Source organism: Pinus tabuliformis, chromosome 4_2 (assembly GCF_031772625.1).
Source record: "Pinus tabuliformis cultivar Carrire ecotype Pingquan chromosome 4_2, CPIR1, whole genome shotgun sequence".
In the NCBI taxonomy this organism is placed as follows: domain Eukaryota; kingdom Viridiplantae; phylum Streptophyta; class Pinopsida; order Pinales; family Pinaceae; genus Pinus; species Pinus tabuliformis.
In genome coordinates, this window is record NC_142304.1 from 767,415,210 (window position 1) to 767,433,273 (window position 18,064).

At 42.9% G+C, this 18,064-nt stretch overlaps 1 long non-coding RNA gene across 1 annotated transcript; it reads right to left on the reverse strand.

The window, feature by feature from the left end:
* Window positions 1-16,802: 16,802 nt before the first annotated feature.
* LOC149171870 (uncharacterized) lies at window positions 16,803-17,833 on the reverse strand. Its single transcript, XR_016259586.1, has 3 exons — window positions 17,661-17,833; window positions 17,088-17,560; window positions 16,803-16,945 (listed from the first exon to the last, which is right to left on the reverse strand). It is a non-coding gene; the product is annotated as an uncharacterized LOC149171870 (long non-coding RNA).
* Between the last annotated feature and the right edge of the window lie 231 nt (window positions 17,834-18,064).

The following is an 18,064-nucleotide window of genomic DNA, read 5'->3' on the forward strand; positions in this document are numbered from 1 at the left end:
GTGGTTCCTTAGCTTTGATCTTTGGCCTATGAAAAGTGTCCAAAAGAATTTAATTTTCTCCTAAAAGTGACTTTATAATTTTATAAAGTTAAATCTAATTTAAAAGTGACTTTAAGTGATAAAGTTATTAAGTCTAATTTTAAAGTGACTTTTATAAAGTCAATGAAAAATTAGAAAGGAAAAGTGACTTTGGAAATAAATGACTAAGTGGGTCTTTATTAAAGTGGGGTGAATTAAAAAATAGAAAGTGAAATTTAAATGAGCATTTAATCTCAGCCATTGATCTAAATCTATTTCAGCCATTGGATTTAGAGATCACCCAAAAGTCACTTGGAGTTATATTAAAGGAGGAAAAGGAGGAAAAGATCATTCATTCTTTCATGAGCAGATTGGGAGAAGGAGAGCAAGAGAGATTTCTGAGCAGGGAGGAGAAGGAGACAGCAGCATGGCACACATTCCAAGGCAGCAGTTGAGCAGATTTGTACAGCTGATTCAGCACATAGTGAAAGGCAGATTTTTGCACAAAAATCGAGGAGCAGTGTGCTGATTTTTCTGCACACAAAACGGAGGTCGTACAGCAATTATTGCTGTCCTGTTTGCTGTAATTTCCAGATTGCTGTGAGGCACGGGAAAGGAGATAAGTTGTAAATTTGTTTGCTGATTTTTTGCTGAATAATTCTCACTGTAAAAAGACAATTTTCAGAAATAAAGAAGAGCTCTCAAACTGGTTTTCCCCAAGAGTTGTAGGGGGTTTTTCCAGGGTCAAGTTGACCAAAAATATCAGTGTTTTAATGTGTTTTAATGGCTGTTTTTGATTGCTGATTTTTAATTCTGCAATTTCCAGCATTCTGAAAAATTTCCAGAATTTGTGTTTTCAGCAATATTTATTTTTTTCCAGTCTGTTAAATGTATGGTTATGGGAATGGGCATTTAACTACATGGGAGAAATAAGGAAAAACTGAAAACCGGGGTGGGAAAACAGAAATTTTTACATGGTATCAGAGCTTGAGTGCTGAAGGGCAGTTTGGGACAGCGAAAGGAAAAATTACAGTTGCTGATTTTTCACTCAGAAAATTCCAGCAAGCTGATTTTTTCATAAACAGCAGTTTTATCTTTACTACAGCAGTGCTATTCTTTCAGTTTTAGGACAGCAGGATGTCATTGGGATTGAGGGTGGAGGATAGGTTGGATGGGCATACAAATTACAGTGTTTGGAAGGAGAGAATGCAGAGTATCTTTGAGGAGGCAGAAGTCTGGGATATCATGGTGCATACCGCACAGAACCCTGTTGTTGTGCCCACTGATGTTACTCAGTTGGCTGAGTATAAAAAGAAGAACAATAAGGGTAAAAAGCTGATTCTAGACGGAATCAAAGACCATTGCATTCCTCATGTGAGAGGAAAGAGCAATGCCCATGAGATGTGGACAGCATTGTCCAATCTCTACCAGAGTACCAATGAGAACCGGAAGATGGTCCTGAAGGAGAAGCTGAAGAACATTAAGATGGGGAATGATAGTGCAGCTGGATATCTCACAAAGATTACCAATGTGAGAGATGAGTTGGCAGCGATTGGAGAGGCCATTCCACCCACTGAGTTGGTGCGGATTGCAGTGAATGGCCTCCCCCGTTCATGGTTGAACTTTGTTGATGGGGTTTGTGCACGTGAGACCCTTCCCACATGGGAGAGGTTTTGGGATGATTGCATTCAGTTGAGCAGGATGAGGATGTAGCACTGGTGGCAAGAGGCAAGAAAGGCAAAGGGAAGAAGCAGGCTTCCACAAGCAGTGGTGGGGGCAAAGGCAAAGGTAAAGGTAAACAGGGGAACACACAGAAGGACTATTCCAAAGTGAAGTGTTGGAATTGTTAGAAGATGGGACACTATGCAGTTGTGTGTCCGGAGAAGAAGAAGAAGAAGGGGAAGAACCAGGACGTGGCAGCTTCAGCAGAGATTAAGGACTTTGCTGGTCGTTTTGACCGAGAGTTTGCGTTCACCACGTGTGAGTCCTCTAGTGCAGGATCACCTGCCACACAGGTTCAGAGGGAGCATGCTTTTCCCTCGATTAGCGGAGCATCTTCAGGTATCTGGTATGTGGACAGTGGAGCTTCACGTCATATGACAGGAGTCCGTGAGTACTTCTCAGAGCTTTCAGAGAGTGGCACTGATATTGAGGTAGTACTCGGTGATGACAGAGTTGTTAGAGCAGTTGGGGTGGGGACAGTGACATTTCAGAGGGAGTCCAAACCTCCATTGAAGGTGTCAGAGGTTCTTTATGTGCCAGGGATGAGGAAGAACCTCATATCCGTCTCAGCTTTGGAGGACAGAGGATATGAGGTACTGTTCAGGGGAGGACAGGTGTTGATGTATCCCAGGGACACTCCAGCTGATTCAGCTAGAGTGATAGGTGTACGCCATGCAAAGGTGTACAAGTTTGCATTTCAGCCCCTTTTGGCATTGAGCAGTAGTACCGACAGCAGAGCTAGCAGTTCTGAGCTGTGTGAGATTTGGCACCGCAGGATGGGACATATGTATCATGGAGCCTTGAGGACATTGCGGGAGATCACTACAGGTGTGCCAGATTTCAGTACTGATCACTTTGATACTTGCAGAGGTTGTGCGATGGGCAAGTTTGCCAAATCCCCTTTTCCCAGCAGTGACAGCAAAGCGACGGGGATACTTGATTTGATTCATTCCGATGTGAGCGGTCGGATGTCTCATGTTTCCTTGAGTGGATATGAGTACTATGTTTTATTCATTGATGATCACTCCAGGAGGACCTGGATTTATTTTTTGAAAACCAAGAGTGAGGTCTTCAAGCGGTTTCAGGAGTTCAGAGCTCTTGTGGAGACTCAGACAGGTCGAAAGATCAAGTCCTTGAGGTCGGACAATGGAGGAGAGTACACCCTTGGAGAGTTTGTTGACTATTGTGCGGAGGCAGGCATTAGGAGGGAGTTCACTGTTCCTTACAACCCCCAGCAGAACGGGGTTGCAGAGAGGAAGAACAGATCCATCATAGGGGCTGCCAAAGCCATGGTACATGATCAGGGGTTGCCATTGTTCTTGTGGGCAGAGGCCTGCAACACAGCTGTTTACTTGCAGAACAGGAGTCCGCATCGTGCCTTGGGGCACATGACTCCGGAGGAGGCTTTCTCTGGGAAGAAGCCTGATATTGGTCATCTTCATATCTTTGGATGCATTACATACTCCTATATACCCAAGGAGAAGAGGACCAAACTAGAGCCCACCGCAGAGAAGGGTATCTTTGTGGGCTACAGTGAGACCTCAAAGGCCTTTCGGATTTACATTCCTGCACAGAGGAGAGTTGTTGTCAGACGGGATGTGAAGTTCGAGGAGGACAGGGCCTTTAGGAGGTCACGGGAGTTAGAGTATCTGGATCAGCCAGACCCTCAGCAGCAGTTGAGTCAGTCGCAGGGATCCAGTGGGCAGGGATCAGAAGGATCAGGAGGTACATCTATGAGGATGTCAGGTCCGTCAGTGAGCAGTGGCTCATCGAGCTAGAGGGGTGGTGCTCCGGGCAGCATGCAGAGCAGTTCACAGAGCAGTTCACTAGGGAGTCCACTGATGGACAGTTCACACGGTACCTCAGCTTCTACAGGTTCAGGTGCAGGCAGGAGGACAGCAGACAGACAGTCAGGAGTTCAGGCTACTGATGATGATGAGGAGGAGGAGTTTCATTCTCCGGTGGGAGAAGTGCACTCAGGGAAGAGGAAGCCCAAGTGGCTTCAGGACACCTTGAGAGATGCCACATCTGTTGCTGAGCCGAAGAGGCCGGTCAGAGAGAGTAGACCACCTGAGAGGTTTTGTAGCTATATGGCGATGGTTACGAGCATCCTTGACTCTGAGCCTTCTAGCTATGAGGAGGCAGCTAGCCAGCAGGTCTGGAGAGAGGCCATGCAGGAGGAATATTCTTCTATCATGAAGAATGATGTTTGGGAGGTGGTGCCGAGGCCTGAGGGCAAATCCGTGGTTACTTCCAGATGGCTTTACAAGGTAAAGCATGCTGCAGATGGCAGCATTGAGAAATTCAAAGCGAGGTTTGTGGCTAGAGGGTTCTCCCAGGTAGAGGGAGTTGATTATGAGGAGACCTTCGCTCCCGTGGCTTGATATACTTCGATCCGCTCCATTATATCGATAGCAGCAGAGATGGGTTGGAAGATCCACCAGATGGATGTGAAGACCGCATTTCTCAATGGCTTCATACAGGAGGAGGTGTACATTGAGCAGCCACAGGGCTTTGAGGTGCATGGGAAGGAGTCCCATGTGTGCAGATTGAAGAAGGCCCTTTATGGCCTGAAGCAAGCTCCCAGAGCTTGGTACTCCAGGATAGATGCATACTTGCAGGGGATGGGTTTCACAAAGAGTGAGGCAGATCCGAACCTTTACTTTATTGTGATTGGTGAGGAGCCTCTCATTCTGGTGCTGTATGTGGATGACTTGATCATTACAGGTGCAGAGAGACTCATAGAGCACTGCAAGAGAGATCTTGCGGCGGAGTTTGAGATGAAGGACATCGGCTTGATGCATTACTTTTTGGGTTTGGAGGTGTGGCAGGAGGAGGGGCATTTCTTCCTAGGGCAGGAGAAGTATATTGTGGACATCCTTAGCAGATTCCACATGGAGGATTGTAGACCCATGTCGACACCGATGATCACCAACTGGAAGAAGCTTCATGCTTCGGATTCCGAGTTGGTGGATCCCACATTGTACAGGCAGCTGATTGGTTCCTTGATGTATTTGGTCAACACTAGACCAGATATCTGTTTTGCAGTCAACACGATGAGTCAGTTTATGTGTGAGCCTAGGAAGGTTCACTGGGTGGCTGCAAAACACATTTTGCGGTACTTGCAGGGGACAGTGGATTATGGTCTGGACTACAGGCAGGGAGATGGAGTGAGATTGGCAGGATACACTGATTCTGATTGGGCAGGTTGTGCTTCTGATAGGAAGAGCACTTCAGGGTGCTGTTTTGGGTTGGGTTCAGCAGTAGTGTCATGGTTCAGCCGGAAGCAGCAGTCAGTAACACTGAGTTCAGCGGAAGCAGAGTATACGGCAGCCAGTCTAGCTAGTTGTGAGGCTATCTGGCTTCGCAAGATGTTGTTTGGCTTATTTGGTCAGCCGTTGAGACCTTCAATGATTTACTGTGATAATCAGAGTTGCATTAAACTCACGGAGAATCCAGTATTTCATGACAGGTCAAAGCATATCGGGATCAGATATCATTTCATCAGAGACTATGTTCAGAAGGGAGCTGTGAAGCTTGAGTATATTTCCACTGATGAGCAGGTTGCAGATATTCTTACCAAAGCCTTACCACGGGGCAAGCATGTCTACTTCAGGGACAAGATGGGTGTGGTGAGGAACACCTTCCTCGGTAAGAGGGAGTGTTGAAATTTGGTACCGGAGGACAGGTGGTTCCCTTAGGCTTTGATCTTTGGCCTAGGGAAAAGTGTCCAAAAGAATTTAATTTTTCTCCTAAAGTGACTTTATAATTTTATAAAGTTAAATTTAATTTAAAAGTGACTTTAAGTGATAAAGTTATTAAGTCTAATTTTAAAGTGACTTTTATAAAGTCAATGAAAAATTAGAAAGGAAAAGTGACTTTGGAAATAAATGACTAAGTGGGTCTTTATTAAAGTGGGGTGAATTAAAAAATAGAAAGTGAGATTTAAATGAGCATTTAATCTCAGCCATTGATCTAAATCTATTTCAGCCATTGGATTTAGAGATCACCCAAAAGTCACTTGGAGTTATATTAAAGGAGGAAAAGGAGGAAAAGGTCATTCATTCTTTCATGAGCAGATTGGGAGAAGGAGAGCAAGAGAGCAAGAGAGATTTCTGAGCAGGGAGGAGAAGGAGACAGCAGCTTGGCACACATTCCAAGGCAGCAGTTGAGCAGATTTGTACCGCTGATTCAGCACATAGTGAAAGGCAAATTTTTGCACAAAAATCGAGGAGCAGTTTGTTGATTTTTCTGCACACAAAACGGAGGCCGTACAACATTTATTGTTGTCCTGTTTGTTGTAATTTCCAGATTGCTATGAGGCACGGGAAAGGAGATAAGTTGTAAATTTGTTTGCTGATTTTTTGCTGAATAATTCTCACTGTAAAAAGGCAATTTTCAGAAATAAAGAAGAGCTCTCAAACTGGTTTTCCCCAAGAGTTGTAGGGGGTTTTTCCAGGGTCAAGTTGACCAAAAATATCAGTGTTTTAATGTGTTTTAATGGCTGTTTTTGATTGCTGATTTTTAATTCTGCAATTTCCAGCATTCTGAAAAATTTCCAGAATTTGTGTTTTCAGCAATATTTATTTTTTCCAGTCTGTTACATGTATGGTTATGGGAATGGGCATTTAACTACATGGGAGAAATAAGGAGAAACTGAAAACCGGGGTGGGAAAACAGAGATTTTTACAAATGTTATTATGGGTTTTTTATCAGACTCTGGGAAAATTTTTGAAGCTATATTTATTTATTTTGTAGCTTGAACTCAGCCTGAGTTAGCCTTAGAATTTGGCCTCTTAAACAGCTCAGAATTTAGCCTCTTTAAGGCACATATTTCGGCCTCTTGACAGCTAGAAGTTCGACCAATGGTTATGCCTGAGGATTCTATGATTCGGCCTGAGATAGGATACTTTTGTATGTGGTGACTCAACTCCTTTGTGGCCTACGGAATTTCAACCCTAAGATAAGAAATTCAGCCTCATGTGATAGAATTCGGTCCTGAGGCAAAGAAGTATATTCAACCTTGTGTTTTCGACCTTATTCGGAGAAGACATGGATATGGTTGAGGAGTTATCTTCTTGAGTAGATCTAGGAACAGACTTAGAATCAATTCTTGAAGAAGGATCTGAAGTATTTGTGAGCAAACTTTGGAGTGACTCTAGAGGGTTTCTGGAACAAACCATGTAGCTTGTTTGAAGGAGATTTGAAGCTGGGAGATTTGAAGCTGGCCTTGGAGAATACTTTGGGCAATCAAAGAAGAAGTTTTGGAGCAGCTATCTTGGAGCATCCTTTGAAGAGAATTTGAACCTTGAAGACACCTTGAAGGAGTATCTTAATCTATCTTGATAGAGTTATTGGGTTGTATTTGAAGTATTTTGTAAAGGTTGGAGCCTAGGAGGATTGGTGTCCTCATATAGACCAGGTTGGTGCTTGGATTTGTCCACGAGGATTGGTGTCCTCATGTAGACCAAGTTTGAGCCTAGATTTGATAAAGAGGATTAGTGTCCTCATTCAAGGTTGGTGCCTTGAAGAATTTGGATATCCTATTGTACAGGTTAGAGCCTGAATTTTGTAAAAAAGGATTGAAGTCCTCATTACTATTCTCAATAATAAAGTTATTTTTGTTCTAATATTAATAATGCATCTTATGTGTGAAAAACTTTCACTGGCATAATATAACAATTGAAAGAAATATTGGTTCACCCCCCTCAATATTTCCAACGCTCAAATCCACAGTTAAAACATAGCAAGTCTATAAAGATCCTTGGCAACAATTAGAGAGTACTAAATTTCATGAAAAACCTAACATATTATTCAAGGAGCAAGCACATTCAAATTCACAAAAGATACAGTGTGGATTGGAAAAATCAAGGTAATATATTACAACATACACAAACAAATAGCGTAATTCTTTTCTAAACCTCTCGGAACATAAAGGTTTGAAAAGTTTTAAGAGATGATTGGCCTACCTGTGAATATGGAAATGAAGGGCATTTTTAGGAGTTAAAATGTGTGCATTAATATTAGGTGTATGTGATGATTCCATATTGGTAGGTGTCTTTGGGTGTGTTAGATGATGTTCAAAAGATGAAAAAATAAGATGTGGGTAAATCCATGTCACATATATGGTTGTGTGTAGCAAGTGAAAATGCTAGGGCATAGGGAGTCTTGGACGTGAAAAATCAAAGATTATTGCAATCTAATTATTTACCTTTATTTTCATTAATGTATTTTTTACCTCATCTTAGTAATAATATTATCACTCGTTGTTGTGATAACATTATCACTCCTTGAACCCTAACATTATAGATCAAATTGGACCCTTGTCCATACATTTATCATTGATCCAACATTTAGTGAGAGAAAACATTAGAAAAAGATGTTGATTTGCTTTCCTAGGTTTACTATGAACTTCAACTCCTTTCACCATATGAGCTTCTGAGCTTCTATTTAGCCCCTCACACCTTCCACAAAACATGAGCAAAGAGTATCTATAAGTACTTTTTAGATCTTTTAGTGCAAATACATAGAACGTCAACGATAAATATCAATCTTTTTAATAAATCATAGGGTCCGACATCATCTTTAAGACGGAGATCTCAGAGAACAGACTCATTTTCAAGTGGGACACAACGTGTGTTGCACTCACAAAGACAAAGGTTCACAAACCAACAAAATAAAAAATTAAAATTGATCAAGATTTAAACAGAAACGCAACAAATTACAGATATAACCATACATATAGAGATGCAGCAGAAATAACACTTCATTTCATTACTGTAAAATACTGAAATATGCTTACAAACAGAAATGGAAATAAACTAGCTAGGGCGATGGTAGCTTATCTCTGAGAAGAGATGTGGCAGCTACATGCCTCTGAACTGTGTTACAATGAGGCTCGAAGGCCTATTTATTGTTGAGAAACAATGGAAAACCCTAAACATCCAAAAACCTAACCCTAGAAGATGAAATGCCAAACTGTGGGCCCCGTTTGGGTAAATTGGTACATCAACTTCCTGGGGTCGTAACTTTGGCATACGATCTTCGTTTGACACGCACAATATCTCGTTAGAAAGATCTATCCGAGAACTACAACTTTGGGAAGAGCAACATCAGTCCATGGACCCATGTTGCTCCCAGTTTTCCCAAAAAACGTCGTTTAGGGCCTCAAAACAGCTCCGGAAATTCAAGACCCGAAAAATTGCTAAAAATAGTAAATTGTGCTACAATTAAGGAAACTGAAAAGCTGAAAGAAGCAATTGTGGGGGTCCAAGTGGATTTGGCGGGTGGCCACCAAAATCCACCTGGATCATTCCTCCCCCCTTAGGAAGCAATGGTTCCCATTGCATTGAGTTCCTCCATGAGATGAGGAAACTTCTACTAAACTTGGTCCCTGGTGAGCCACTTGCCCTGGTGAAGGAGTTGGCCTACTTTGACAACTCGATACAATTGGATATTCTGCTAGCAAGTGTGCTTGATCTGTGTGTCCACAATCCAATCTGTTGCAGCTTGTTCCATGCAGTCTATATTTAACTCTGTGGGTGTGAGTTGTTCTGCAATGTCGGATGCGTCTAGTAATGGTGTAAAGTATGGCCAAAGTCGGTCCACATCGAACACTAGGTGCAGGCCAAGGAAAGGGGGAATGTTGAGCTCAAATGCATTGTCTCCCACAGCCTTAGTAATGGTGTAAGGACCATATCGGAGTCGTCTAAGTTTCCAATAGGCTCTGGTAAGGCGTTCCTTTTGCAAATGCAACCAGACATTGTCGCCCACCTGAAACTTGTGTGGCACCCGATGTTGATCATGTTGTTGCTTGTACTTGGCATTTGATTTCTCCAGAATGTCTTGGACCTACTGGCAAATATGTTGGATGTGCTCAATGAAGTTGTTTGCCTTATCTGTTTCGAACTGGACATGAGTTGAATCTGCGTGAGTAGCTACAAATGGCATGGCCACATCAATGGGACATAGTGGCTGGAATCTCGAGCCCACCTAAAAAGGGTTGTTACCAGTCGAGCTGTGGAGAGCCCAGTTGTAGCTATGTTGAACATAGGGGAGGCTCTCATCCCATGTGCGTGGATGCTTTGAGTTGTACATGCACAAAATGTGTACGATCACCCTGTTGACAACCTTTGTCTGGCCATCAGTTTGAGGATGGAAGGCTGTGGACTTAGTGAGTCTGGTGTCCAGCATCGACCAGAGACTGGACCAAAATGTACTGAGGAACCTGCTGTCCCGATCTGAGATGATAGACTGTGGGATCCCAAAGTGGACCCACACTCGTTCAAAGAAGAGTTTAGCAGTCGCTTCTACTATGATATTCTTTTTGCAGGCTGCCATAATAGCCATCTTCGAGAACCTATCGACGACCACAAAAACATAGTAGTTTCCATGCTTAGTAGAAAGAAGGTCCGACATGTAATCCATGGAAATGGATTTCCAAGGTCGACTAGAGGTAGGCAACGGGGTATAGAGGCCTTGCTTCTTGATGGTCGGTTTGGCAATGGCGCAGGCAGTGCATGATCTGATGTATTTCTCGACATCCTGTCGAAGATTCGGCCAATAGAAATACTTCTGCAGTACTGTCACTGTTTTCTCGACCACGAAATGCCCAGCAGCCCGACTGTAGTGTGCTTCCCAAATCATCTTGGCACGCTCGCTTGAAGGAACACAAAGGTGACCCAAGTGGCATAACAGGGCATCCTGGAGGTGAAACTCTGGAACATGCTAACCCTCCAAGAGTGTCTGGTATGTGTGGCCAAATTCTGGGTCACTTTTGTAGAGAAGTGGCCAATTAGAGGTCTCGTGCCCACAAGAGTTGAGCACGGTGGTTAACGCCATGATCGGTGGTCGACTGAGGCAATCTACAACATTATTGGTGCTGCCCTTCTTATACTTGATATTCAAATGGAACTGTTGCAGGTATGTGGACCACTTCTGATGGCGATCATTCTGCAATTTCCCTTGGGTCTGTATGAACTGCAGGGGTCGGTGGTCTGTGTGGATGACCGTTTCCTTCCCCAAAATGTAATGCTTCCATTGTCGGCAGACCTACACAATGGAATACATCTCTTTGTCACAAGTGGGATACTTCCAGACTGTGTCTGAAAGTGTCTCACTGTGATATGCCATTGGATGCCCGTGTTGAATAAGGACAACCCCAATAGCATAGTCAGAGGCATCTGTCTCGACCTCGAATGGTTGTTGCAAGTCTGGTAATGCGAGCACTGGTGCTAAGCAGAGGCAATCTTTCAACTCTGTGAATGCCTTCTGTTGAGATTCAGACCAAAAGAGTTTTGCTTTCGCTCCTCCCTTGGTGACTTTACTCAAGGGCCAAGTGATATGAGAAAATCCCAACACGAACCTACGGTAGAAGTTGGCAAGACCTAGAACGCTGCAGAGCTCTGTCAGAGTGGTTGGAGATGGCAAATCCCGAATGACTTAGACCTTGGCTGGATCCACATGCACCCCCCGTTCATCAATAATGTATCCCAGATACTGAACCTGGGTCATGCCAAAAGTGCATTTCTCCAAACAGGCACATAACTTGTATTGCCGCAGTGTTTGGAGAACCTGTCGGATGTGATGGAGGTGCTCTTCCCAACTCTGGCTGAAGATCAAGATGTCATCCAAGTATACCACTACAAATGAGTTGGTGAATGGCTGCAAGATGTCATCCATTAGCCTCTTGAAGATTGCAGAAGCATTCGTCAATCCGAAAGGCATAACCAACCATTCGAAAAGGCCTTCCTTGACTTTGAAAGCAGTCTTCCACACATCGGAGGGTTCGATTGGTACCTGGTGATATCCTGACTTCAAATCGATCTTGCTGAAATATTTTGCCCCCTTCAGTTGGTCCAGGAGGTCATCAATCCATGGGATCGAGTACCTATTACGGACAATGATCTTGTTCAACACCCGATAGTCAATACAGAGTCTCCAAGTCCCATCCTTCTTTTGTACCAACACGATCGGGCTCCCACAAGGCAATGAACTCAGATGGATGTGACCTTTCTACAGTAGCTCCTCAATCTGCCTCTTGATTTCATCGTTTTCCAGAATAGAGCGCCGATAGATTGGTCCATTGGGCAGCGACGCACTTGGGGTCAGATCGATGGAGTGCTTGACCTGACAATGCAGAGGAACCCCTGCAGGGGAGGTGAAGATGTCCTCATACTCCTCCACGACCTTGTCCATCTGTAATTGTCATGCGGAGGGTCCCTATCTGGAGGTTGTGGCCACCGTCTTCTTCTTTCTTTGACGGCGTATCATCAGGAAAACAATTTCCTGGTTTTGGAAATGAGCTTACTGCATTGTTTTGCAGTAACCAAAGAGATGGCAGTAGGCAGTGCTACTTTCGGTATCTTGTACAACTTATTTCCCAAAGTAACAATAACAGCATAAGGCCTTGATTCATACACAGCATGTCGCTTCCACAAGTATGGTTGTCCTAATAATACATCACAAACATCAAGGGGAGCAACGTCACACAATACCTCATCCGTGAAGGGCTTGATGTTGTATGGAAAGCGACACCACTGGCTCACACGAAGATCCCGTCCTTGGTGAAGCCACCCGATGGTGTACGGTTGTGAATGTGTCGTGGTCAGTAAGCCCAGCCACTTCACAACCTCTGCCGAAATGAGGTTCTTTTGGCTCCCACTATCGACAATGAACTATAGCGGGGAGCCCTTTACCCACATCTGGGAGTGGAAGAGACGCTCCTCCTCCTCTGGATCTTCGGGTTCCTCCTTCCGGATCTTCGTGGTGGCAACAGTGGCGTTGGGATCCGCATCGATAATCTGCTTCCCTTTGTCATTCCCCTTGTCAGGTTCTGACTCAAAGTCGGAACATGCATCCGAATCTGAAACCTTTAGCTCGGCCACCAGTGATTGCTTGGCCCAACACTCACTTTTGTTGTGAGTGAAGCTCTTATGGAACTCACACCACTTTCTCGTGTCCTTTTTTGGCTTCGCGGCGTTGTTCTTTGCTTGCAACTTTGGCAGGTTGTCTTGGGCCGCCCAGCCTTGGCTTTGTCCTTTGTTCTGCGGTTTGGGGGCACCTTTCCCTTGCTTCGGATTCGCAGATCCAGAGTCTCACTTCTTTTGTTTAAACTTTTGCTCGATCTTGACGGCATATCAGTATGCCGTGTCGAGCGAGGAGATGTTCAGGAATTCTATTTCTTCCTGGATGTACTTGTGCAGGCAGCTGCGATATTTAAGTACCAAATGCTGCTCCGAATCCTTGACACCCAACTTCGTGCGAAGGGTATGGAAAATATTGGTAAACTCCGGCACGTCTTGGTCCCTTCCCTGCCACGGCATGGTCCACTTTATGTATTAATCCTCATAGCTTTCGACAGGGTAGTATTTCTCCTTGCTGGCAGTTCGAAATGAATTCCAAGTGGGTGCGAATGAAAACAATGAGGCTATACTTTCATCCTTCTGCTCGCAGTAGGTTTCCCACTAGTCCTTAACATGGGGGGTGTTGGCTCAAGCGAGTCATCAGGGAAAAGACCCCGGGTTCAAGCACGGAAGGCCAACAATGGTCCACTGTAGTCTAGGACAGCGTTGGCATTTTCACCTCACCCCGAAGGGCAAAGAGTCTCACCCGAAGCACGCCGCGACCAAAAGGGGAGAAGGGCTCAGCATGGAATTGAGGGGGTCTAAGTTAGACACAGGCGGTCATACACATATGCGTTCATAAAACATGGAACAGAGATAATGATATCCTAAACTCATACATAGGGACTCATCATATATACCATAGAACTAACAACATACTAGTATCGATCTATCAAGCACCAGCCTCATGTAACAAGGAGACTAATTAAAATTTTGATAAGCCATAGTACAAGATGTGCAATACACTTATGAGTCTTAACAATCATCAACTCGAATTACATTAAAGTGACAAAATAGAATACATTATAACTTGGCTTCTCGCCATCAACAATATAGAGAATACCCGGCTTAGTAGCTCGGGTCAGATCTACTCCGCAACTCAGTTCCTTAGTTTCTAGCCCTTCCTGCTTCTGCTCTTGTGTCTGCGTACCTCCTCAGCGGCCCAATCCTTTAGTGTCTCAGCAACAACCCCGACGATCAACAAAACTCAACAACAATAGTAGCAACACCACTAACAACCAACCTCTTCCTTTCTGTTCTTCCTCTTTTTATATCCTTCTCGACTGCCTGGACTGTGAGTTCTTGCTCGGCTGCTTGCTTCCTTGGTTACCTTTGCGCTTTACCGTCTCCGCGGCTGCCTTTGCCTTTCGCTGCCACCTTGCCATTGCCTTCCTGCAACTGCTCGTTCTGCCACCCAACCATTGCTGCCATTTGTCCTTTCCCGCCCTACGATTGGTCAAAACTCTTCAAAATTAACGAAGGCTCCAATAGGGAGCGACTTTGAGAAGAGCGTAAGTAATCTTTTCCCGACCGGAAAAATCATGAACAGAAAAATACCCTTCTAGCAGATTTAACCATTTATCTACGGCGTCTGCATCTATCTGACCCTCAAATATGGGAATGTCAAAGTTAACTTGTACCTTAAAGGGTGTGGCGCTTCCAGAGTAGCTGCTGGAAGTAGATGTGTCGCCCCTGGGTAGCCGCTGAAGGATCTGAGCAAAGTTGTCCATCATCGCATTCCTTTGTCGCTCAAAGGCCTCTTCGAGCAAGATTTTGATAAGATCTCCTGCTCCCTCGTCTTTTTTTTCATCCACCATGGGAGGCCGTTGGGATTTGCGAGTCTAGTCTTGCAAAGGTTCGACCAGTTCAAGCCCTAACTCCTTATATCCCGACCTCGTTGGGGACATGCATAGAAAGACAGAGAAGGAGCAGGCCCCTCTGATACCACTGATCCGGATTTAAACAGGAGCGCAACAAACTCCAAATATAACCATACATATAGAGATGCAACAGAAATAATACTTCATTTCATTACTGTAAAATATTGAAATATGCTTACAAACAGAAATGAAAATAAACTAGCTAGGGCGATGGTAGCTTATCTCTAAGAAGAGATGTGGCGGCTACATGCCTCTGAATTGTGTTACAATGAGGCTCGAAGGCCTATTTATTATTGAGAGACAATGGAGAACCCTAAACATCCAAAAACCTAACCCTAGAAGATGAAACACCAAACTATGGGCCCCGTTTGGGTAAATTGGTACATCAACTTCCCGAGGTCATAACTTTGGCATACGATCTCCGTTTGATGCGCACAATATCTCATTAAAAAGATCTATCTGAGAACTACAACTTTGGGAAGAGCACATCGATCCATGGACCCATGTTGCTCCCAGTTTTTCCAAAAAACGTCATTCAGGGCCTCAAAACTGCTCCAGAAGTTCAGGACCCGAAAAACTGCTAAAAATAGTAAACTATGCTACAATTAAGGAAACTGAAAAGCTGAAAGAAACAATGGTGGGAGTCCAAGTGGACTTAGCAAGGCCACCAAAATCCACCTGGATCAAAAACCCATTAAATATGGTCCATGCATCATTTTGTTGAAGATTTGACCAATTGCTTATCGCTATAACCTTTTATTTTAGCTCATCTCCACATTCTTTCTATGATCTTTAATCCATCAAATGCATAATTTTGTTGAATATTTAACCAAATAATTTTCGCTTTAACCTTTTCTTCTAGCTCATCTCCACATTCTTTCTCTATGGTCCATCAACAACGGGACCAGAACTACTATAAGGAATTATACTACCACATAGCTAATTGACGAAGAAGAAAGCTTGCCTCAACAAGCTAAGTGGATCTCCTTATTAGGGATAACTTCCTTCTAAGTACAGAGAAATTGAAGAGCGTTTTTTATGTTTTGGACATTCTCCTAATCGTGCAAATCGTGTATGTCACAGATATAACTTAACGTTAATATTGCATTTTAGGTTAGCCAAACGAAACATTTCTTATTAGCACTTATCGCAACAATAAATAATGGACATTTAGGTAGTAATGTAATTTGGCTTGTACGTAACATTCACCAATTCTTTATGTACATACAAATTTCTTGCCTTTCTTGACCGGTTTTTTGTGTTCTGTTTCCGCCCTGGTTGACTCTCATCTCAGATAAACCACATCGGTCCTGTTAAGACATGTCATATCACCTGCTTCCCAGTATCCAACTCTATGTTTTTTTGAATTCCTCCTCCAAAGAACTGCTGAACTAAAAGAAAGGAAGAAAATTAAATGAAACTTTCCATAATCTGAGGCATCGCAACTTCAGTTTAATAATTTCCTTTAAAAGTATATGAAACCTTAAAATCTGTGTAAAAGGGCCTAAACTTATATAATTTCTCATGGGGAAATTTTATCATTGAACGATTTGTCAAATTTAGCTGCGATCTTCAAAGTCTGCCAAAACTTACCTTTCCTTTGATGATTTCCTGCAACTATTTCTTTTTAAGTTCTTATAAAATTTAGGTGAAATCTTTAAAGTCGGCCAAACAGCTACCTAAACTTAAACAATTTCCTCTAAAAGGGCCTAAACTTATACAATTTCTCATGGGGAAATTTTATCATTGAACGATTTGTGAAATTTAGCTGCGATCTTCACAGCCTGCCAAACTTACCTATCCTTTGATGATTCCCTGCAACTATTTCTTTTTAAGTTCTTATAAAATTTAGGTGCAATCTTTAAAGTCGACCAAACAGCTACCTAACCTTAAACAAATTCCTCTAAGCAAAATTTTATCTTTTGATGACTTTCTCCAAAGTCTGCCAAGCAACTACATAACCTTAAGCAATTTCTTTCGGAGCAATTTCTTTCCTTTTTCTTTTGATGACTTCCCCCAAATGTGGTTGAATCTTCAAGTCCTATGATATTTTTACTAACATTTCACACTCATTTTTTTGTCTATTGACATATGCATAAAAAATAGAGGATGTGTCAAAGATTGGCTGCAACATTTAAATTTGTAATATTTTTAATAATAAACCAATAACGTTCTTATTCTTAGCTTAAATTTTACAGACTTAACATTGTTCATTTTTTCAAACCATTTAACCTTATGCATTGATGTATACACGAGAATCACAAATAAATACCTGAAAACCTCCCACAACGTCGACAAACCAGGCAGTGGCTGAGGAAAACCGTCTTTAGACCATATGTTTCTGTAAACGGGACCAACCGACGGCGCGCCATTCTTTCCTTCGCGTCCGGGCTCCATCGCCACCGCATACTGGCCCATTTTCTGCCAAAATACATCAAACAATTGAAAACAAATTTGCAAACGCTTAAAGAACGTTTCCTGCAGCCCAGACAATGGAAATTAACACGTCGTCTTGCGAAGAATCCCTGTAAAAATAAAATATAAAGTATCAAACACGAAAAACCTTAGATGCGCCAAATCTTGCGTCTTCAGATTTCTCGTTGTCGGAGTCTCGGAGGAGTCACGTTTCGCTGATTTTAAAAGTAAACTTTGTAGCTCAAAGGCATACAGTTCTGAATTGAAATGACATAATGTGTAGTAGGTGATAACAGTAATGGCGAACTGACGCGCAACAAATGTATTTAACGTGATTTTAATGCTGTGTGTAAAGGATGACTAACTGAACAGTCCTCTGTCCATGGTTCCTTCGCCAAAATTTGCTTACTTTTGGTCTCCATTCCTCCTCGCTGATGAGTGTCGGCTGGGAGTAGGTTCAGTTTTAATGTTCTCAGAAATTATCTTATGGAGTCTAACTCGTAACGGGTGTGTCAGTTTGTCCTTGGGCCAGTTTTTCTGTGTCTTGTAGGAATTTTCAGGGCTTTGTACATACTGCGCCTCTGTATTTGACATGTGTGCGTACGGTCTACTTTCTTGATCCTGTCAGTCAGGGAACATGTAAAATCACGGCAACCAATATAAAATAATGAACCAGAGCAGAGAACGTTTAATTGCGTAGTAGCCCAGCGTGAACGCTCACCTGATTCCTAAATTGGTGTGTAGAGTAGGTATATAAGTTTTATCACAACTTATATAGCTTTTAATGCTCCGACGATGCAGCATGGGGTATACATTGAAATTGTGAATGCATTTTTCTAACTATATTTGATTGATGGTAGGACCTTGAGTTTCATTATTGATAGATAAAGTGTCTCTCATTCCTTTAGCGGTCAACAACGCTGCGACCAGTTGAGGGATGATGATTTTGTGGGTAAGCATCACCTCTCTTTTAAAATTCGAGGTTCGAAGCCACCTCCTATGGTAGGCCCTCCAACTACCTTTAAATCCTTCCTATTTCACTTTACTCGTCGTGACTTTAAATTCTTCCTATTTCACTTTACTCGGCCCTCCAACTACCTTTAAATCCTTCATATTTCACTTTAC